The sequence below is a fragment of the Bidens hawaiensis genome, unplaced genomic scaffold, assembly GCF_021521415.1.
Source record: "Bidens hawaiensis isolate Kalapana, Puna unplaced genomic scaffold, B.hawaiensis_p1.1 tig00019660_1, whole genome shotgun sequence".
Taxonomy (NCBI): Eukaryota; Viridiplantae; Streptophyta; class Magnoliopsida; order Asterales; family Asteraceae; genus Bidens; species Bidens hawaiensis.
In genome coordinates this window covers 214,683-237,857 of record NW_027492982.1, presented here as the reverse complement: position 1 = coordinate 237,857, position 23,175 = coordinate 214,683, and the positions used below count along the sequence as shown (strand labels likewise).

At 40.0% G+C, this 23,175-nt stretch overlaps 1 pseudogene across 1 annotated transcript; it reads right to left on the bottom strand.

Moving 5' to 3' along the window:
* Nucleotides 1-8,613: 8,613 nt before the first annotated feature.
* LOC143558799 (guanylyl cyclase 1-like) lies at nt 8,614-21,769 on the bottom strand (annotated as a pseudogene). Its single transcript, XR_013139809.1, has 10 exons — nt 21,554-21,769; nt 11,440-11,671; nt 11,235-11,359; nt 9,783-9,895; nt 9,583-9,657; nt 9,397-9,487; nt 9,257-9,318; nt 9,102-9,174; nt 8,957-9,032; nt 8,614-8,877 (listed from the first exon to the last, which is right to left on the bottom strand). The product of XR_013139809.1 is annotated as a guanylyl cyclase 1-like (transcript).
* Nucleotides 21,770-23,175: the final 1,406 nt, after the last annotated feature.

Here is a 23,175-nt window from a genome sequence, read left to right as displayed (position 1 = left end):
CTACTTCCATGTGATTGAAGCTCATCATCAACAACATCATCATCATCATCACCGTTGTTACATTAAAGCTATAGAAAATGATAATCAATAACCCTATAGCCTACATATTTTACAAGTATAACATCTTCTTAACAATCAAAAATACAAAGTCATGGATAGTATTCAAAACCTTAACAAACCCATGAACAAAATAACCTTAAAACATCAAGAAATCAGCCATACTAATCAAGATTCAACTAGAAAAGATAACCCAGATCTACACATTCATACCAATAATAAACAATAGCATTGATCTCACCTGAAATTGGGGGAAAGAGGAAGACCGGCGAGGGTGAAGACCGGCGTAGGTGGAGGGGAGGCGGTGGTGGAAGCAGCGAACCCTAGAGAAGGAGGCGGTGGTGGCACAAACAAACATATCTCAGCTCTGACCGTGTTTTTTTCTGAAAAAGAGGCCATTTAGAAGTTTTACCTCTTAATAATAAACAAAAAACAAACAGCCGAACCTCTTAATTCCTCTTATCGAATCAGACTTCAGAGGCCATTAAGAGGTTTTTCTGTAAAACAAACAGGGCCTAATAAAATCCCTCAATGGGTGGACCGTTAAGGGCTCCGTCCGTCCGGACTAATGGCCGGCTCGGGCTATCTTTAGCCAATGGGGGCCGCGTACGAAGTACTCGGCGTTACTTAGTTGGTCATTAAAAAAAAATTAAGTGGGACTATTTTGGGTTTGTAACAGTATCAGGGGATCTAAGAATATAAATTGTATATGACTAAATGGTATATTATTCTTTTTATTAGTGAGAGGGAAGAGATTTAAATCTTACTCTCATTAATTTATATATTAATTTATATGGGAGATATAGGATGACTTTGGCTTGCAAGGTTCGAGTGCTGATCTCACCCGGTTTTACCGGCTCCTCGTTGTTGTGTCGTTTGACGGGCGTGAGTCATTTTTCTAGGGGCTCCGTATGTCTGGACTACTGGACGGCTTGGGCTACCTTTAGCCAATGGAGGCCACGTACGGAATACCCGACGTTAGTTGGTCGTTCCAACAAAAGAGGGGATCTAAGAGCATTTTCAATGGATTCTTCATGCCCGTCTTTATTTTTAAAGTATAGAAAAAACATCTAAATAATTACTCTAACTAATTCCCTTTCTTCAAACTTTATCTCTAAATTTTGATGAAATGATATAGGAAGCATTCAAATTTAGAGTGTTGCCACAATACTTCATTTCCAATTACCTTTCTATAAATATATATTAGAAATCAGTATATATTGAAAATGATAAGAAGACAATAGTTAAGAGTTAAGATTATAAATGAAAAAAAGAAGAAAAAAAGAATATATAGATGATAATGGAGAATGCGTTGGGAAAAATTATTAGAAAATGATGCATATATTAAAGAAATTATATTTTTTGGTTAAATTTTAAAAATGGAGATATAGAACTTATTGGGAATGCTCTAATACGTTCACTAATATAAATAGTGTTGTGTAGTCTTAAGAACATTCTTATTTAACCTCATATTTTATGCGAGAGATTTTTTATAATTTAGAGGGTTATTTAAAGTGTTGTGAATGAATGATTTTTATATATTATGAAATGAAATAAATTTTCAGTATATTTGAAAAACTATTGTTCACTTAGTATAATTTTTTAATATATTTTGAAAATGATTGTGAGTGAAGGAAATAAAAATGATAATGATATAAAAATATTATTTAATTGAAAATAAGAAATAAAATTTAACGTGTTTTAGTGTAATTTCGGATTTAGAAATAGTGAATAGGATGATAATGCTCTAAGTCCATAATCTGTTTTTTATTCAGGTTTCAGGCTTTTTTTTAACAACCAACGAAAAGTTCTATTCGGAGTAACCCAGTAGAAAAAGATGACTCCGTACGTTTTTTTTATTTCTATTATTTCTTTTGTATTTTATATTAATTTTGAGGTATAAATTGCGATCAAGTCCTAGATTAGGATCTAAAATCATTTTGTTGCGAAGATTCCGAAAACAAGGCCTATGGATATCAACTTTTACCATCTTTTGATGATTAAAGTATTAAGATTTTGACTCTAGTGTTAGATAAAGTTTTCAAGGAAAAAAAACTTAAAAATATTAAATCAGGGTGGAAATTTGAAGCTGTAACAGGACGAGTGTTTTAGTTTTAGGTATTGAATCATATAACAAGACTAAATTTTATCGTTACATTGTACTAATTTTAACACGGTGGCGACTTTAGTTTTATTCCAATTGCCTGTTCTTTAGACAAATAACATTTTAATTCACTAGATAGTCCTTGTTGTTTGCAAATAAAGTTAGAGCGGAGCAGTTTTGTACATAGTATGTGGTCATATAGGTTGTATAACTTGTTGTCTAGTTAACAATTTTTGTGTGAGTCACACATTATCCTGGTTGCATGATTTGGCAAAAACAACTTCATACGATATAAATGACAATTGTTCTTGTATTGATAATTTGATACACCCCGCATGATTACTTTTCTACTATCATGCAACCCATATGACTATATTATCCATATGCAGGGCAAAGCTTAGTGAGGGTCAACACCCCCAGTCTTTCACGCAGTGGTGCAAATTTAGTCGTTTTTCTCATGAAATTTTTATACGTTATATAAATTTACCCGTTTTCAATCAAAAAATTGAATCCAACCCCCTCATTTATAATTTTCTTTTTTATATATTTTGAGGTTAGGCCCACAATGTTTTTGTCCATGCTTTACCATTGTCCATATGACATGAAATGCAAGTATAGTATGCATCTTTAACTTAGACCTTACTTTATTAGATCATATTGCTTATTGTGAATTTTATAATAATGATTGAATGTTTGCAACTACATGTCAAACATCATAATCCAAAAAACATTCGGCTAATGATATTGTTGTGAGGAAACCGACAAAAAAAAGTGAAATAAAGAAACAAATAATGTAATATTTTGGTTAAGTTTTAGTCCTTTTTCACTTTGGACATATCTAAATATCTTGACTTTTGGAACAAATTTTGGAACGTGATTGAAGGTCTCATTATAAGCAATTGATGTTTCATGATTATGCTAGTGACTGCTTTTCTGTTAGGCCTGGATATCATTTTTCTAAGTCGAAGGTAAGCTGATTTCGTAAGAGAATAGAAGACATATACGAATACGGTTATATAGAGGGAGGTTAGGTGATAGTAGAGCAATGGACGAATCTTCATAGGGACCCAACGGGTCCTTAAGCTTCATCATTGAGTAGAGTATACGAGTGCATCTTCCCTTTGGTTGCATCATATATTTATCTAAATTGGATATGACTAATCCCACAAGATTACGACGAGTATTTATAACAAATAAAATGTATGTTCGTAGATGCTTGAACAATCATGCATGCATGTATTTTGTTGGTAATTTAGGACTCTAACCACATGTTGGTAAGTTTGAGAGATCAATATTGACAAGTAGGTAATAGTTTATTATGTTTCCTAATTACAATAGGTTCGACTATGATTTACTCGAACTAGTGGACATGTATAAGTGGATGCCTAAGTACTTGGCCTAGCACACACAAAACTACATATAGAATAATGGTCATGTAAGCGTTAGGCTATGTGTTATGAGTCACTTTTCATCATTTTGGATTACTCGTCACATAATTCTCAACCTGTGTTATATATCATTCTTCAACTATTTATTTGTAGTAATTAAATACATACACATGTGTGTATATGTGTAAGTGTGAGTAAGAGGCTCAATGAGTCGCGTGACAATCTAGTTTCAGCCTCGGCGCACTACCATTGGTATGCTATGGTGTCGGTGAGCTCACGGCAGGCTCCATTTGAAAATACAAACTTCTCTCGTCTGAGTTTCAAACTCCTTACAAAATATCATAAAATTTGTAATGTAAAACGATCGGTGTCTATCCACGGTACTCAATGCATGGACTTCAAACATGATATTCAATTGGATTTATTACTGTTCCCGCCAAAACCAGGCACGAAAAAAAGACCTTTGACCGGTTTTAGAAATTAATGTTGGAAGATGTTTGGTTAAGGACGTACATACGACTAAACTCAGAATGAACGGTTTGTCCAAAAATAGTAATTTTGATGCCTTTTTACAAACAAATGGTGACTTATCATAGTATCATCCCACCTGGTACGTGTCACACTCACTCATATTTACTTTATTTCATTTCATTCTTATCTTTATTTATAAGTTTTTCAAAAATATCACATGCTACTAGAAAAAAATTGTTAATTTTCAACATATAGTTTTATTAATTTGAGATAAGTTAAGGGACAATTATTATTATTATTATATAAACGAATTAGCACCTTTCACAAACATTGTTTGTTACCATCACACATCTCTTAATGTGGCCATCTCGATCACTGTCGTTGCTGACGCTATTACCACCCGGTACCAGCATCAACTCCTTACTCCACAATTGTCGCACCTCACCACCACCACCACCATCACCCATCACCATTCGCCACTAGGGCGCCACATCCACCATTAATCCCATTTATAGATAGATAATATTTTGTTACATTTCTTTTATTATATATTTTGCCTACAAAATGAATTAGGATGGGTTAAGTGTTTCCCGCCATAGTCAACAGTCGTTATCATGCAGACAAATAAGATATACTGGTTCTGGTTTGGTGCAGCTCTTGGTTCCAAATGTGAAAAAGTAGGGCCTTGCTTTTGACCCTTTCGTTTTCAGATTTCACATGTTTCTGTAAAACAAACAAAAAAAATATATTAATCAATGCATTTGCTTTATTCAACATATCAATTTTTTTTCAGAAGTCAAACAAGATGTATACAGATTCAAACTAAACCGTATGCTTCCGTTTGGAACAACATTTTATATTTTGACTCGGTCAAGCAAATTAACAAATGTCACAATACATGAACGCGTGCTCTTATTATAAATAACTAAATATAAGTGCTTTAATGGATTTCATGTCAAATCAGTAATCACCATAAACAAGTAACTCAGGTCCGGCACTCCGACTCCAAGAACGGTTAAAAAAATTTTATTTTTGGGCCGAATGCAAAAAAAATTTAGGCCTAACTTTTTTGGTCTTGATAGAAAGGGGTATCTTGTTGGATTTAAATATTTTAATTTTTAAATGAGCATTAATTTTTTTGGATCTTATGATTTGGTTGTGAAAAAAACATTTTTTTTACAAAAATAAGGTTAAAATTGTGAAGTAAGGTTAGAAACCATAACCTTTTGGTTGAAAGCCATACCCCTTTGCTATTAAACCAAACTTGTGGTTATGTAATTAGGTTCAAACATTATATATACATATTGTTTTTCATAAAAATATATATATATAATTTTCCGGGCCTATCAGGGTGTCGGACCGGGGTCTGTCGACCACCCGGCCCTCCCTTATAGCCGACCCTAAAGTAACTTATTTCAGTGAGTTTATAATCATGTTACACGCAATAGTTTCTTCTGTTTGATGTTGCGGGTTCTGATCTCACTCATGTACCATATCCTGAGTTTAAGCATGGGTGAAGCACCACTGGATAGATTATACCTCATGACATTTTGAACACCCCCTGGGCGAGAGTTTTCTGGGGTCTAGCCACGTGTTAGTCATTCAGAAATAAAAAAACTAAGTTAAACATAAAAAAAATTTATTAACGCAGCAATAATGTTTGCATAATTTCATGTACGATATTAAATTATTTTATTTGTGTGCCTTGTGAAATAAGGGTGGCCATGCCCACAGCAGATGCACATGCATTCAACTCTCATCAACCCGTAATCTCCACTACTTTAGGTTGGTTTCTGCATTTATTTATGTTTTAACATCATGGGGAAAACATATTATTATGTTTTCGTATTTGTAAATAATTGTTATATGGTTAAATACTTTTATCTTATGTTTATGATCAAAACAAATATATTTATTTTATGTAAAAGAAAAAAAAAACTTTCGGGTTGTCTTATGTTTGTTTAAATCATGTTACGGCCCAAAAATTAGACGAGTTGAGAGATGAGAATCAAGAAAGCTAGAAGAGACTAATCAATACTTGACCTAAGTATTAAGCAATTGGGGTCACATATCTTTATAACGACAATTTAGATCACTGACGGGCCACTAGCCAACCAAATCATGTCTATTCCTTGAGTATGAAAGCATTGGGTGCTTGGTTGGCGCACCCCTAAATGAAAGCTTGTACATCATTCTTCCCCATTAGTATTTAGTATTGACCCGGATACCATCCTCAGAAGAAAATCCACAATATGTAAGAAAATCCACTAGCCAATTACCTAAAATAACTATTTTATGACAAGTGAGACTTCAACCCAAGAGCCCCTGTTAAATGAAGTCTTTGGGGTCACTTATATTTTTCTTTTATTGTTATATAGTATACAATTCACGTTTTTTAATAGTATAGGAAAATTGATACTGATTAACCACATATATAGACAAAAAAATTATTGATAAAAAATACCAAGTTTATTATTGTATTAAGAAAGTAATTGAGTTTCTAATGATTCTATGTTTCACGGTAAGTACACATAGGTACGAACCCGGTACGTTGTTAAACATAAATGCTTGAATTTAAGATGGATCGGATAATCGGGAGTTATCCCAAATTCTTGGATGTGTACATAACTCGCTTGGTTGTGTTCTAATTGGAATTAGACAAAAAGGGGGGGGGGGTGGTTAAGAGAATCAATTGAATGACCTTATGGAAGAGCTCGAAAAGCATTGTGTTGTCCCAAGAGCCGGATAAATGAGTTTGGAGGCCTAATGTTATGAATGATTTCTCGGTTAGAGCAGTTTGACGAAGTATAGATGATGTTTTGCTTCGGTCAGGGGCTCACCATATTATATGGTACAATTGCATCCCACGAAAGGTTAATGTGTGCATGTTTGGAACATACTTGTCAATAGTGGTCAATAGCGAAGGCCATCTATACGCTACGATAACGATGAAATAGCTGTTTAATCGATTTCAATGCCTAAAAAAAACCTAATTAACGCTATATCACGCTATTAAGGCACTAAACATCAAATAACCTCTTTTTTATATTAAAAAAACATTTTCTCAAGGAACTATCAAGAAAAAACTATTTTTTTTTAATATAATGTTACGCAGTTTTCTTTTATTGGTATAGTAGTAGAAACCGAAAATGTATAAAAGGGGTGTCTGGGATTCCTATCATTCACTATTGTACATGTAATCACTTGAGTTTGGTCCGCCTATCTCGTTTTTTTAACAACGTTTGGAACTAACCCCAATACCTGAGTGAGTCTTCTTGAGACAAGATGTCACTAATCTATACTGATTTTAACACTTTAGGCCTGACTCATCAAAAAACACCCATCTATGAGGAAACTCACAATTGTAGGAAGCACCGCTAAGTCATGTTTCAAACATAAGACCATAAAGACCATAAGTCAAAACCATCACCTCCATATTATCGGATAAAATACTTAGGTTAAGTGTGAATAGTTAGCCTATGCACATTTTTTAATAACCTATTATAAAAGGAAGACATTGAAGAATGGAGATACGTGTGGCATAAAAAGCTGTCGGATACATCTGAAATCTCTCGTCCACACCACCACTTTGACGACAGTGTTTCTTCCTTTGTGTCGTTCCATGTTTTAAGGGATTTTTATAATTTTTTTTATCAATTTATTTAAAATAATTGATGAGATGATAATATTACCATTATTGATAAGTTAAATAAGTATAAAAGGCAGAAAAGAGAAAAAGCATTTGCATATTTGATTTTTCATTAAACTTAAATTAAAGTTTTTGACATTTTTTGAACTTTTTATAAAATTAATACACTTTATTTTTATAAACGTTTGATTTTCTTTAATTTAACACGCGTTTTATACATGACAACATTTCGTTAACTTTCAGATTTTCCAACTTTACAATCTACGTATATGATTAGTTCATGTAACGATACATTTTCCATATTATAACAGTGTATCTAATGCATTACCTGATTCATCCAATTTTTTATTCGTTATCATTGAAACTATGCATTTTATCTCGTAAATTCCCCTCTAAAATCTACCCATATAGCAAACATTTAAAAATAAAAAGAATAATAATGATTATTAATTTACACTTTCAACTATTAGTCATCATTGTTTCATTAAGGGTGTCAGAAGAATAGAATAGGGTCGTCTATGAGAATCATGAAAAAATGGAGCCGAAAACAAAAAAAAATTGACCTTAAATTAGTTGAGTAGTTGGGTTTAAAAATTAAGAAAAAATATACATATAATTGTTTTTAAAAAAAATTTCAAGCCTATCAGGCAAGGGTTGATTGACCACCCGGCCCTGCCTCATAGCCGGCCTTGAAGAAGAATATTGATTTTAGGCCATACAAAGCCATCTAAATTAGGAGAAAATTGAAACTGGGTTGAGGTGGGGATTTGGATCCAACAAAAACGGGAACACCGTGATCCCAAAACTGGGGAAAAATTTGGACCGGGGAATCAGCGAAATCAGGACCACTCCGTATGATCTGCATCATCATCTTTCTCAACATGAACCTCAAATGCACATAGATTATCAAACATAAAGATAACCCAAATCACTGGGCAATCATGTAAAACAATATTTTAAATACATATCAACCAACATGATACAACACTAACATATTCACACAATGCACTGGATTATTCTATGAACGGTCACAAATTAACCATTGCACTTATTTTACAATGTGCAAACAGGATCGAACAATTAATTATTAAACAAGAAATTGTACTCTGTTAAGTAGGAGACAAGTATGGCGTATGGCCAGGCTAATGATCAGCAAATAAACATTAATCAAAACGCCTGACTTAATTATTGGTATTCACCAGTGATATCTGCAAATTGGAATTCACACTCGTAAAGTTTGAAATCTTTTATACCAAATCATGTTTGCAAAAGATAAAAAAAATTTACCAGAAGAATATCTTCATCAGTGCCGTAGGACTTCCGAGCTTCTTCCAAGCATTTTGATGAGATCCTATCAGTTTTCCTATTTACATATTCATAAATTAAAATAAGCGACAACTAATATGTTATTCAGAAAAATAATATGTTTTACCTAGAGCTGGCTGGATCTCGGATCTCAAACTCATCGGTATGGCCATCATAGCCACATATAATTACATAATGACCTGTAACAATTAAATCAATCAACCAGTTAGCTATTTATATGTCTTCCTTTCAAATAAAAGAGTAAAAAGGTTCACTTCATACCAGTATATGCTGCACTGCCAGCATAAAAACGTGGCATCCGAACATCCTCCTCCCAAGGTTGACTACAAAATTTAAAACTCATCTATAACATGTAATTATGCATCTTTGTAAAAGTATGAGTCAAGTATGTAACTATGTACCTCAAAATGCACTGGTCAACTAAAGCGATCACAATATATATTTCCCTGATAAGATAAAAAGGACGATTTCTTCTCCCTTAACTGACCTGTGCTGTTAACAAGGAGAAACATGTTTACTTATAACAAGAATCTAAACAATTGTAAATGTTTAATAAACAACAATATAAATCAAATAGTTGATGTTACCTCAATATTAATTCCCTCTTCTACTGATCTTTGAAATAGCATATCTACTCTGCTAATATCATTGGCCAATTGCTCCTGCAAAAACCAAAACTGTTTTAAGGATCTTGTATTGTTGAAATTGAATATTGCAAAATGACTAATAGATTATAAAATGTAACTAAAATCTCCAAGATAATATGATTGCTAGAAGGGAAATTTACTTTGTAAAAATTCTCCATTGAAAAATCTGGATTCGCACCTAATGTTACGGTGTAGAATGAGAATGTAATAGAAAGCTTTTGCAATAAAATATGCAAGATCAACGGTCCAAATGCTACAAAACACACTAACAAGGAAAACTTCATCAAAATTTACCTGCACAAATCTACACATCACAATAAGAAAAACAAAATCCACTTTTTGACAATTTTGTAAATTGCCGATCCGTTACACAACTACTGACCCCTTTCGGTGCACATGATTCCCTTTGTTCATCACTATCGGAGAACTATTAATACACTTGACCAAGGGAATGTTTGCGAAAGATGTAGTTGTACTGTTGTAGTCTCGAGTTATGAGCTTTAGTCAGTTAATGTTTGAAATAGAAGTACTTAGCAAAAGTGCACACGTGTATAACTATATCCACATACTTGGTTTTAAAAGGCACGAGGTGCTAAGGGGGCAACATTCATAAAATTCTTGAAAACTAATTCTAGATAACACTAATAAAGGAGATGGAAAAATTCAGCAGATAGTAACCAAGTTTTCCAAGAGTCACTATAGTCACTCAATTTTTTTGTTTCATCTAAAGTCATTTAACTTTCATTAGGCGTTCAAAAATTAAGAACCTAAACGGAACATGTATGAATCTTGGTTACTGTTTAGTGACTATTTATTCTCATGAAAACTTGGTTACTGTCCAATTAGAAAACTCAATTTGGACAATCATGAAACTTGGTGTTTATTGGTGAATATTTCTTTCTTCACTATTATCTCCTACTTCAAGTTAATTTAAAAAAAATAACTACCAAAAAGTACCAGGATTAATATATGTGCTCCCATCAGATCACTTAGTTTGAAAGAAATTCAACACAAAAAAAAACTTCACAACATTGAAACACATTGAAATTTAACACATAAAAAAACACATATTGAGAGACCTTAATGGAGCATTTGGGAAACTTGGCTACTATTGTTTGAAACTTTTTCATAAATGAAATACACACAACTAAATAATATAAAATCATAAACTACTCTTCCAGGCTACCAGTAAGTTACGAGGCCACGTCTCAAGCCTAAGGGCTTTTAATAAAACAATTATACAGAAGAATAAGCATATTTCAATACTCCATGCAGCCCTTCAGTATTGGCCGATAGATTATTAGAGATACAGATAAGAATATGTTCTATGCATCAAAAGTACAGGCAAACAATCCCTTTCAAAATAACTGTTCACAATATATCACAGGTTGGAAGCTTGAATAGGGTTAAAAAAACCCATCTTCTATATAGAAAAATGATCTTTATTTTAGAAAAAAAAAACTTAGAAGACTATCGAATAACAAGATACTTTAATCCTATACTGGATGGTTAAGCTAACCATAAACAACAATAAAGAACAACAGTCTAAAAAACAATAATATATTATACAAAAATAACTACTATAAAGATACCTGGTTGTACGACAAATCTCTTCCAGATCTTGGAGATCATACTGGTCGAGACCAAGTGTTTTCAAAACCATAAGAACACAAGCAAGACCACAATCCCAAGATCGCAACTGTTTTATATGCTGGACCTACACCAAGACAGAACTCCATCAACTTGCAAAACCAACACCTTAAACAACATAAACCGTGAACCATCAAACGGGCTTACTTCAACAAAGTGCGATCGGCCCAAAACCGCCTTGTTGACATTCCCACTTTTTAATGACAATTTGAAGTTGAATGATTCAGCCAAACTTAAATCATCTTCTTCATCTTCATTAGCATTATGTCCTTCAGCTTTTAGCAGCTTGTTTAAAAGGCTATGTATTGGCCACATCATATACAACTAGTATTTCTTTGTGTATATAAGTTATAAACTAGGTCCAATGAAGCACTGTTTTCTGCATATAAATTAATAACTAGGTCAAATTAAGACTAGTTAAACCTACAATTCCAATGAATGTAGTAGCGGAATTCACCGCAAGTAAGTTAGGCGTACCACATACAATTGCAGTCTTACAGAATCATAAACTAAGGCTGTAAAAGAAAACCTAATAGAATGAGAAAACTGAAATCAAAATTAATCTAAATTCAAATGAAGCGGAAAGTCAACACAGTCAGCATGTGACATCCAATATTTAATATGAAAGTTAAATCAAAATTAACCTAAATCAAAATCTAGACTTCACCGGAAATTGACATGTAACAAAAAAAATTAACTTTTAGGTGTCTTACAAAGCTGACACGTTAGGTCAAATTAAGAGGTGTTTCCTCCATATCAATATTGTTGAAGAAACACTAACCGACCCCGGGCAGATTACGGATAATCTGGGGGTTAAGTAGATGTTTCCCACGAGGGTTATGTCCGGCAAGATGGTTATTCTTCTGATGACCTGCAAAACAGACACCGTGAGCTCGTCACTGAGAAGGGGGGGTACCTCCTTGTGACCACCCTCCGGCGTGAGAATCAGACTAGATTGCTCTTGAATATAAGTGTATATTAAGAGATTGCTAGAAAAGATAAGATGTGATAAGGTAATGTAATGTAATGTAATGTGTCCATACCATTCCAAGGTGTTGGAGTATTTATAGCCGAAGGTAGGTTTCCAAGCAGGTACAGCCGGCTGAATAGTATTCATGTTCTGCCAACCGTGGGCTACGCACGTGTCATGCTGGTGGTTGGTGGGTAGGCAGCGGCTGATAGTGACCAGGCCGGCTGTGTACTATTCCTGTTCCACCAACTGCAGGCTATGCACGTCCCCCGACAGGTTGGTGAGTAGGCAGCGGCTGATAGTGACATACAGTACAAGAGCGTGCTGCTCGTCATACTGTTGTCAGTGAGCTGTCGTATCTTTGGTCAGATCTTTTGTCCATACCTCGTCAGGTACAGTACAAAAGATCCTCCAGTATCGTACGGACTGGCTCATTTGTGCGGGAGTGTTCCCGGCTTTGTGTGGGAGTGTTCCCGGCTTGCTCACTCCTTCAGGTGACATTACTGAATTATTTAAGAGTTAAGTGCCTTGTGCGTGTAGCCTTGCTGCGCGGGTAGCCTTCCCTGATGGCTAGTATCCGTTGCTGCGGGAACAGGCGGAGTACGTCGACCATTGGGAGGCTTTTCCTGCGGGAACAGCTTGCGTACTGCGCGTAAGGACGTCACGTCTCTGAGCATGGTGGGTCCTGCGGATCCAGTTGGTTTCTGCGCAGACGTCTCTTCAAGGTGAGTCTTGCGAGTTTAGCCTTTGCGCAGACGTCCCTGTTGAAGGTGAGTCTTGCGGGTTCAACTACGCAGACGTCCCTCTTTGAGGTGAGTCTTGCGGGTCCAACTGGGCTCTGCTGGGACCTACATCTTCAAGTCCCCCCAGTCCAATGTTCTTCTCATGAATTGTTAATAAGTGAGGTGAACTTTCGGACTTAAGCAAAGGGTTTTGAAAAGGGTTTAGTTTTAAGGTTTTCCATGGGGATTCTTCCCGCGGAAGTCCTAATGTCACGTGCAGAAATTCCCGACTTTTCTGCTTGATCTTTGGGTATGATGCGGGTAGGTCTGTAAGTTCCTCGCAAGTCAGGAGCGTTGAGTTCCACTTGTATAGATTCTCCATGAGGTTTTGGTAGTTTTGAACATAGTGATCAATTATGTTAAAACAACCAATTCCATCTTGGAGCTTCAAACAATCTAGTTCTCGACGTTCCCGCTATGCGGGGATGTTATTCCCGTTTCCGCAAGCATGGCCCAGAAGATCCTTCTTGGTTTCAATTCCCTGCGGAGTGCTAGGTATGTGAAGGGTTTCGCCTTGACACTGTACCCGCACTCGTCTTATAGTTACTTTACTTCCAAGGTATTCCTGGCTTCAATTCCCTGCGGGTGCTAAGTATGTGAAGGGTTTTGCCTTGACACTGTACCCGCACCCGTCTTATAGTTACTTGGTCGCCGAGGTATTCTTGGCTTCAATTCCCTGCAGGTGCTAAGTATGTGAAGGGTTTTGCCTTAACACTGTACTCGCACATGTCTTATAGTTACTTGGTTGCCAAGGTAAGGGGTATAGTCCCGCTTACTTTTGAATCTTTTTGAATCTTTTTGAAGTTCGAAGAGTTGGTGAAAGGATAAGAACAGTCCAAACTGTTGAAACGTCGTCCAACGGTTTCTTCTGACAGTGTCAGGACGTGCAGGAAGTTATGACGACGTGACAGTATATGGTCATTCCAGACGCCTTTTCAGGCGCGTGGGCGCGAGTTTTCGGGCGCATGGCCGCGAAGTTTACAGCACGCGTCCTGTCAACAGCTATTGCCAGCTTGCTTTTTCCACGTGTCATAGTTTCATTGCACCAGCGTTTTCCTCTCTCTTCCGTATTAAATTCATCGCATTCATTGCGATGAGTATATAAAGGGAGGAGATGTTGCATCTCAACTCACAGTTTCACCTCTCTTCTTCTTCTAAACGATTTCCGGCGAATACTCTAACTTTTCTGTCGAGCATTCTCCTGAAATCGTTCTTGTTTACATCCCAAACATGTCTTCTCATGATCCTGAGGTTACTGTCGAGGAGTCCGATGTATACTTCGAGAATCCGTCGTCCACGTCGGACAAGGATGACAAGAGTACTGCTGGCGAGTTCCAGTGTGCTCTTCCGGTCGACCTTTATCAGTACGTCGTCAGGAAGTTCATGCTCGAGCCTTTCGAGCCTGAGTTTCCTGCACCTCATCAGACGGTGTACGATGCCCTCAAGGGCAAGATAGGGGTGTACGCTGCATTCTTCGTCTCTGGGAATCTCAGGTTCCCATTGACGAAGTTTGTATACCGTGTTCCGGAGAGACACGGTGTGCATCTGACTGAGGTACACCCAATGGCGATCGCCAAGATCCGCCATTTCGAGTGGGTGTGTCTCATTCTGGGTGTGGAGCCCCATGTTGACCACCTGATGACCTTCTACTCCTGGAGGTGCATCCAGGGGTGGTATACCTTGGTCAATCGGATCAAGGGTTTGAAGATCTGCGCTACCGAGCGCAGTCTTCGATCTTGGAAGCGGGAGTTCTTCTATATCTCCGCTCGCGTCGTCCCCATAGCGATGACGTTCAAGAACGGGAGAGCTCTCCCGACCCTTCACGCCTCTAACTACCAGGAGGCGGAATGGTTCTCCAAGGTTTCCCGGATCCAGTCTCCGGTTTACCGCTTTGCGGAGTCCGGGATGGTGATGCTCGGGATGAGCCGGGTGTGGAAGGAGGCGTCACAGATTCCCATCGTCCTCGAATACGGTTTGAACTCTGTCCCTTACGGTATGCTTCATTTTATCCGTTAATTTAGGGTTTTTGTTCTAACCGTTTTTTCTTTTTGTTTTCAGAGGGAAACGACTTGCAGTCTCTCCTGCAGCTGCGGGAGAGTGATGGTCCTGCTCGGATGGGTACTCGTGCTCTAGATGAGAACGAGTTGCCCATCCTTGAGCAAACGGCGGATTGGTTCGTGGATGTCTACCCGCCGGGCCACCCGATTCTAAGCGCCGCGCGGCCAGGTAAGGAGTTGTTTAACCCTTGACCTGTCAATGCTCAAACCTCTGCTGGAATTCCTATAATCTTGTCATCTTCTGATGAGGAATCCGTAGATGGTCCATTCTTCGTGAGGAAGAAGAAGGCTGTAGGCGGGAAGGGGAAGGCGAAGGTTGCCTCCACTGCCGATCCGGTGAATCGGTCTGACTCAGAGACCGAAAGCGAGGATGTGGCGGGGAACCCTGGTGGTGTTGAGATCACTGCTCCGGAGGTTGAGACGGCTGTCACCTCCGGGCAGCCCAGTACAGCGACGGTGACCGGCGTAAAGAGGCCGTTTCCATCGGGTTCGTCCCCGCCTGTTCGTACCTTCAAGCTCAAGAGGACTCGTAAGTACAAACTTCCTTTACTTTTAACTTCATATCTTTCCGCCATTATACTTATATATCTTGTCTTCGTGTAGGCGTGGATGCTACCGTATTCCGGGGTGGAGCGGGGAGGAGCACCTCTGGACCCATGACGGTAGGTTTGGTTAACCTACCCGAGGCGATAACCCAGGCGGCTGCGCCTGCTTCACGTGTTGGTTCAGTTGCTCACTCGGTTGAGTCAACTGTTCCAAGTGTGACGCCGTCTCCGCCGGCTGTCAGTGCCATATTCACTGATTCCTTCACTGAGCCGGCGGTGAGTTTTTCTGCGGGCTCTTCCGCAGCGGCGAACACGGTTGTGAGTTCACCTCCGGTGAGTTCACCTCTGTTGGTTCCTACGACGACGGCTTCAACCGCGCCTCTGGCACCGACGACCACCTCGCCCTCGGCCGGTTCAGCAGGTATGTTTGGGGTTGGGGCGTCTAGCCAATCTCTGCCTCCTTCCCATCTGTCTGACCTCTTGGATGGATATCCGTTAGGTTCGGGTGATGGGTTTGGCGACTACAGGCCTGTCGTCGACCCTACAGGTGCGTAGGGTTATTTTGGCCTGTTTTTTTTTATCATCTTTTCCTAACTGCTTTTTGTTTTTGCAGTGTCGGATTCGAATGAGGTGTTTGTTCCGCGGTGGAACATCCGCCGGGGAACCACCTTTCGGACGGCTGTGGATTGCGTCGAGTGGGCGCGCCACGCCGCCCCCAGTGGTGCACTGGGAGAAGCTATGTCAAGCTACCAGGAGGGTAAGCTGACAAACGAGCTTCGAATTCTCCTTGCCCGGATGCAGCCGCGCTTCGAGCTGCTTTGTCGTGAAAACGACAAATTAAAAGCAGCTCGTATCCAAGAAGTAGCTCAGGCGCGGGCTGTCCAGGAGGAGAACAGGAGGCTCTCCGCCGTTTCTGCGGAGAAGGAGAAGGCCTTCAAGGCCCTTGAGGTTGAAGTTCAGGCCCGTCTCGAGGCCCGTTCCAAGGCTGCCCAAGCTGTTAACGAACAGCTTCGGTTAGCTAAGGAAACCGCTCGGAACGCAACTGAGAGGGCCACCAGGGCTGAAGCTGTTGCTGAGCCTCTACGCACCGAGAATGAGGAGCTCAAAGCCAAATTAGAGAGGCTCCAGCAGGCTCATGACGCCTTGGCCATGGAAGACGCCAAGAAGCTTCAAGAAATCTTGGACCAGAGGGGTATGCTTGACCATACTGAGCGTAAGCTAAAGGGCGTTGAAGAGGCTGCTGCTAAGGAAGTGTTGCTTGCCAACCTTAACAAAAGTGAAGCCGAACGCGCCCGTAACCAAGCTCAAGCTGCCATCCAGGAGGCCCTGGTTACCAAGGAATGGCTTCTACGAGAAGCGTTGTCGCAGGTAAGCTTAGCTTCATAATGTCTTCACGCTTTTCTTTATACTTAGAAAAGGTTTTGATACTTGTATTTTTGTTTTGTAGGTTGTGCATCGGGTCTTCACGGACACATCATATGACGATGCCATGAGCGCAGCCCTCAACGCTTCTCATGAGGATGGGGAAAAGGCTGGCTACCTGCTTGGTCTAGGGTTCGTTGAGAAGGGCATCCCGCCTTCCAACTTCCCTTTATATGATGTGGATACTGAAGCTGCTTATGACCAAGCAGTGAACCAGTATGCTGCCTTCCCGCATCCAGTGGTGGAGAAGGTGAACGAAGTTGCTGCTGCTGATGATGGGTTAACCATTCTTAAGACCTTCCTTGAACCGCCACAGCCAAGTGATGGTGCGGGTACAAGTGGGTTTGGAGGAAGTGGTCCTGAAGCTTGAACCTTTAGATCCCTTTCCACTGTTAGGATAGGTTTATGTTTTTGTATAGATTTACACTCTTGTAGGCGGGTAGATACCCGGCCATTCTTGTAATACTTGAATTTTTATGGAATTTAAATCTTTTGTGCGGTTAGGACCGTCACTCTTGCTTTATAAACGTTATACGACTTGCTCATGCATATTATAGTTTAATTTGGCACTTGTTTTGCCGCATAAACAATATATGATTCGCTTGTGCATACTTTAGTTTAACTTAGCAATTTCTTAAGTACTTTGGATAAGTTAACCTTTCAACGTGGCAGATAATAGGTTAAAGTTTTGCTTCCTCTTTCGTGATTGTGCGGGTAAGACCGTCACTTTCACTTAGCAGGATGGCTAAACTTTACCTATATCTGACCTGCGTGGAGGTTTTCCTCATTTTTTCCTTTAGAGATTTTCTAAGTGTTCTGAATAAGTTAACCTTTCGACGCGCGGTTGTCAATAGATTAAAGTTCAGTTTCCTCTATCATGATTGTGCGGGTAAGACCGTCACTTGAATTTAGTAGGATGACCAAACTTTACCTATGACTGACCTGCGTGAAGGTTTTCCTCATCTTTTCCTTAGAAATTCTTGCCATTTTTTGTGTTTATGCGGGTTTTGCCGCCTTCCACACGCAATGACTTCTTTTCACACTTATTTATGCGGTGAATACCGGCATATCATTGTTTTGGATAAGTTAACCGTTCGACGCGCGGTTGTCAATAGGTTAGTTTGGTTTCCTCTATCATGATTTGTGCGGGTAGGACTGGCACTTTCATTTAGTGGGATGACTCAACTTTACCTATAACTGACCTGCGTGAAGGTTGGCCGTTTTTTGTGTATGCGGGTTTTGCCGCCTTCCACACGCAACGACTTACTTCCCCACTTATGTATGCGGTGAAGACCGGCATATCAGTGTGGAAGTTCATAAGTATAAATGTAAGATTATCAGCTCAAAGTGATAAGGAGAATCATTTCCATTTGAAGTGGCTCTGGGCCTTTTCTTTTACAAGTTTGGAATTGATCTACATGCAGACTGTGTAATTGAGCTCCCTTCCATGTTCTTGGGAGAGTCATCGAGCCTTTCGAGCCGATATGCACTTGGTTCGGAATCTCGTTGTTTACGCAGTATGTAGTCTCCGACATTGAAGCTGCAGTTTTATTCGTGTTTTCCCCAACTGGGGTTCTACACACATTAGCCTGCTCAGCGTTCATTACGCCACGAGGTGCGTGAGCGTCCCATCTCTGACAAATGCTTCGACGATGTCCTTCAAGTCTACGCATTCCTCGGTGTTGTGGCCTCTTGTCCTGTGGAAGTCACAGAATTTGCTCTGATCAGCGTTGTGATGCTCTCGGATTATTGGAGCCTTTGGCCATGGGAGTCTCTCGGTGTCGAATATCTCGGTGACGCTTTTGGTGAGTGGCGTCCATCTGGAGTTCCGGTTTGACGACGGCATGTTATCCTTTCCGCCTAACCGAGGGTGCGAGCCGAATGAGGTGTCAAAGTTTACCCTTGACTGCCAAATGCCTAGCTTCCTCTTTTTGTTTAATCGGGCGGTAAGGACATTGTTTTCTCTTGTTTTCTGGGTATAGAGGTTTGTGCTCTGGGGAAGATCTCTACCCAGTTGCTTTTCCGTTTCCGCGAAGCGTTTAGCTGCTGTCATGATGGCATCCCATGTGGATGGCATGCCATCTTTACCCGTTAAGGTGCGGATGAGCTCTGGGTCTTTCGCGCCCTGGATGAAAGCAGCGCGAACAAGATCTTCGCTAATACTGCCCAGACTTAGCTTCTTTGAATTGAAGCGCGTGATGAAGTCTAGTAAAGACTCATCTTCCTCTCGGATGCAGTTGAGGATTGTCCATTGCTCTTCAGTGTACTTTCTTTGTTGACTGAAGTGTTGGCTGAACTTCTGTTGGAAGTCTGCCCAATCGTAGATGTGGTGGACCGGTAGACGGTCGAACCACGCTCTGGCTGCTCCAACCAACGTCATCTGGAACATATAACACCACGTGGGTTCCGTCCAGTTGCTGACGGTTGCCCCGCTATGAATCTGTTCAAATGATCGTCTGGGTCGGATATACCATCATAGGTGCCGATGTTGGACATGTGTTTGGCACTTCTTGGGCCGATTGCTTCCGCAATGTCCCTTGCAAACTTGGAAGTTCCCGCATTTGCAGCGGTTGGTCAGAAGGTTTTAGAGAAGTCACGTGGGTTTCCACCCGCGTTTTTTGGTTTGAAGGTTTCTCCAAAATTCCTTCTTGGTTGGAAGTCCGTTTCCTTACGCTTCCCTTTCGCCTTATGGCGAGGGTTTACGTCGGTGTCGGATTCCTCCGAATCATTGTCCAAGTACTCGCACTCATTGCTCATGTTGAGCTGTTGTCGAGTGCTTCCGAATTCGTCAGCCTGTTGGAGTGAACGTAAGCGTTCATCCAACTCAGCTTGGAATTCCCTTTGACGTTTTTCCGCCCACGCTTTAACTTGTTCAAGTGTTTGGCGGGGGGGGGGGGGGGGCTCGTCTGTTGTCTTTCCACCTGGGTATCAATGAATCCCAGAGGAGGATTGTTTACTGCACTTGCCCCGGCTCGGGTAACCGGGGTAGTGTTCGTAAAATTTACTGCACTTGTCCCGGCTTGGGTAACCGGGGTAGTATTCGTAAAATGTGTGTATTCGCCGGTGTTCCTCCCAGTAGCTGGGGTTGTGGTTACCGGGGTTTCTTGGTTACTCCCTGGCCTGGGGACCGGAGTAACGTTAACCATCTTTTCGGAGGTTTTGAAAAAACTGTGAATTAGTTCTAGCTTTTATGCACGGATGGCGCCAATGAAGAAACACTAATCGACCCCGGGCAGATTACGGATAATCTGGGGGTTAAGTAGATGTTTCCCACGAGGGTTATGTCCGGCAAGATGGTTATTCTTCTGATGACCTGCAAAACAGACACCGTGAGCTCGTCACTGAGAAGGGGGGGTACCTCCTTGTGACCACCCTCCGGCGTGAGAATCAGACTAGATTGCTCTTGAATATAAGTGTATATTAAGAGATTGCTAGAAAAGATAAAATGTGATAAGGTAATGTAATGTAATGTAATGTAATGTGTCCATACCATTCCAAGGTGTTGGAGTATTTATAGCCGAAGGTAGGTTTCCAAGCAGGTACAGCCGGCTGAATAGTATTCCTGTTCTGCCAACTGTGGGCTACGCACGTGCCATGCTGGTGGTTGGTGGGTAGGCAGCGGCTGATAGTGACCAGGCCGGCTGTGTACTATTCCTGTTCCACCAACTGCAGGCTATGCACGTCCCCCGACAGGTTGGTGAGTAGGCAGCGGCTGATAGTGACATACAGTACAAGAGCGTGCTGCTCGTCATACTGTTGTCAGTGAGCTGTCGTATCTTTGGTCAGATCTTTTGTCCATACCTCGTCAGGTACAGTACAAAAGATCCTCCAGTATCGTACGGACTGGCTCATTTGTGCGGGAGTGTTCCCGGCTTTGTGCGGGAGTGTTCCCGGCTTGCTCACTCATTCAGGTGACATTACTGAATTATTTAAGAGTTAAGTGCCTTGTGCGTGTAGCCTTGCTGCGCGGGTAGCCTTCCCTGATGGCTAGTATCCGTTGCTGCGGGAACAGGCGGAGTACGTCGACCATTGGGAGGCTTTTCCTGCGGGAACAGCTTGCGTACTGCGCGTAAGGACGTCACGTCTCTGAGCATGGTGGGTCCTGCGGATCCAGTTGGTTTCTGCGCAGACGTCTCTTCAAGGTGAGTCTTGCGAGTTTAGCCTTTGCGCAGACGTCCCTGTTGAAGGTGAGTCTTGCGGGTTCAACTGCGCAGACGTCCCTCTTTGAGGTGAGTCTTACGGGTCCAACTGGTCTCTGCTGGGACCTACCTCTTCAATTGTGTATATAAATTAGTAATTAGGTCAAATTACAACTTGCAAATAATACGATTTTAATGAATTTAGTGTCAGTATGTTAGGTGTACAATTGCAGAATCATAAACTACATAATCTATTTCTGATTAAAAAAACCTAATTGAATGTGAAATTGAATTGAAATTAAGCTAAATTTAAATTGTAATAGACGGAATCGAATCAAATAGATACCTTGAATCGATTCAAGATGTTTGACGGTGTTCGTTTATTCTACTTTTCTTCCGTCTGCTTTCCTCAATTTTCGCGGTTGGTATGATAAATAAATAATGTGAAATTCATTGGTATAGTTAACGGACGTGACGGTAACGTCAGTCAACCGGATCTACGGCCAAGTTGTTATCGGGTCGGGGCAGATCACGTGTTGGGTGGGCGGTTTACGTGGGCCTAATGGCCTAACTCGTTAATACCGCTATTTGTTTTTTTATTAATGGTTTATCCATATGTGGTGGTCTTAGATTCTAATTCCTCTATACTTCGAAACTTAAAACAAATTTCATTTCCAAATTCAGGTGTTTCAAATTCTAGGTTTTTCTGCTAATTTGAATGAACTTATGTGATCAGGTCACACCACATAGTCGAACTTGATAAGAGTTTTTATTGAGTTTAACTAATCATAAAAGTAGTAAACTTATAAAGGCCCGGCTTCGAGAAACACAAAAAAATTTTGAGCCGAAGACGAATCTAAAGTTGGGCCTTAAAACTTAAGTAAAATATAAACCCGATAACACAAATAAAAAAAGCAAATCATACGATGATAATATTAATTTCAATACACAAAACATAAATATTGTAGCAAAATAATCTAATTTACATACCTAAACGAAACGCGATGCTCGCCTTGCATTTATTGAAGCAAAACTCTCGATCAATTCTTGATAATCTATGCTTCAACATGAATCACATTATCTTCATCAACATTAGCATGTTCTTGTTCTTCTTTTGAGACTTTCTTATTTCTTCGTCACGTTTCCTCTTTTTGCGTTTTTCATTACCGGATAGGTATTTGTATTTAGTAGGCATTTTTCTAAAAATTAATATATATGTGTTAATTCAATAAACAAAAACAAAGTAACAATTAACAATCAAACCTACTGTTGACATAAACTGATAAACTGATAAATAACAATTCAACAATTTTTATAACAAAACTGACAAACTGTTAGTCTGTTACTAACCCAAACTGATAAACTGAACTCACTAACTTTAAAAATAAAAGTATAAAACTAAACAAATTATTTGTTACAAATAAACAAGAAGTCAGATTGTCAGAACTCAGAACTAACCGCTGACGGAGTCGGACTGTCGGAGCAGAGTTGGAGCCGGTTGCGCCGCTGCGGTGCCGCGGTGGTGGTTGAGGGCCTGCAGGCTATCGGCGGTCGAGGTGGTTGATGGCTAGCTGGCTGCCTTTTTGAGTTTTTGTAAAATATAAAAAAAATATCGGGCCTACCGGGTGGTCGGGCCTATGGCGGTCGACTACCCTGCCATGGGCCTGGGCCGGCCCTGAACTTATAATGTAAAACTGTAATGTTTTGTTTTATAATTGGAAAATTGGTTTTTATTGGTCCCAGCTATCGTCTTTTGGTCACTCCCGGTCCCAACTAACAAATTGGCTCCTGACGATCCCAACTTTTAACGTATATGTTCCTAACGGTCCGCGACTAACAGAATTTTAACGTCGTTAGTTTTAGGTTGCCGGAAAAACGTTTTTGACCGGAAAACACACATTTTTTTCCGAAAACTCAACAATTTTGTCCCAAACATCATGGTAACTTTATATCGTACATTCAGGAACC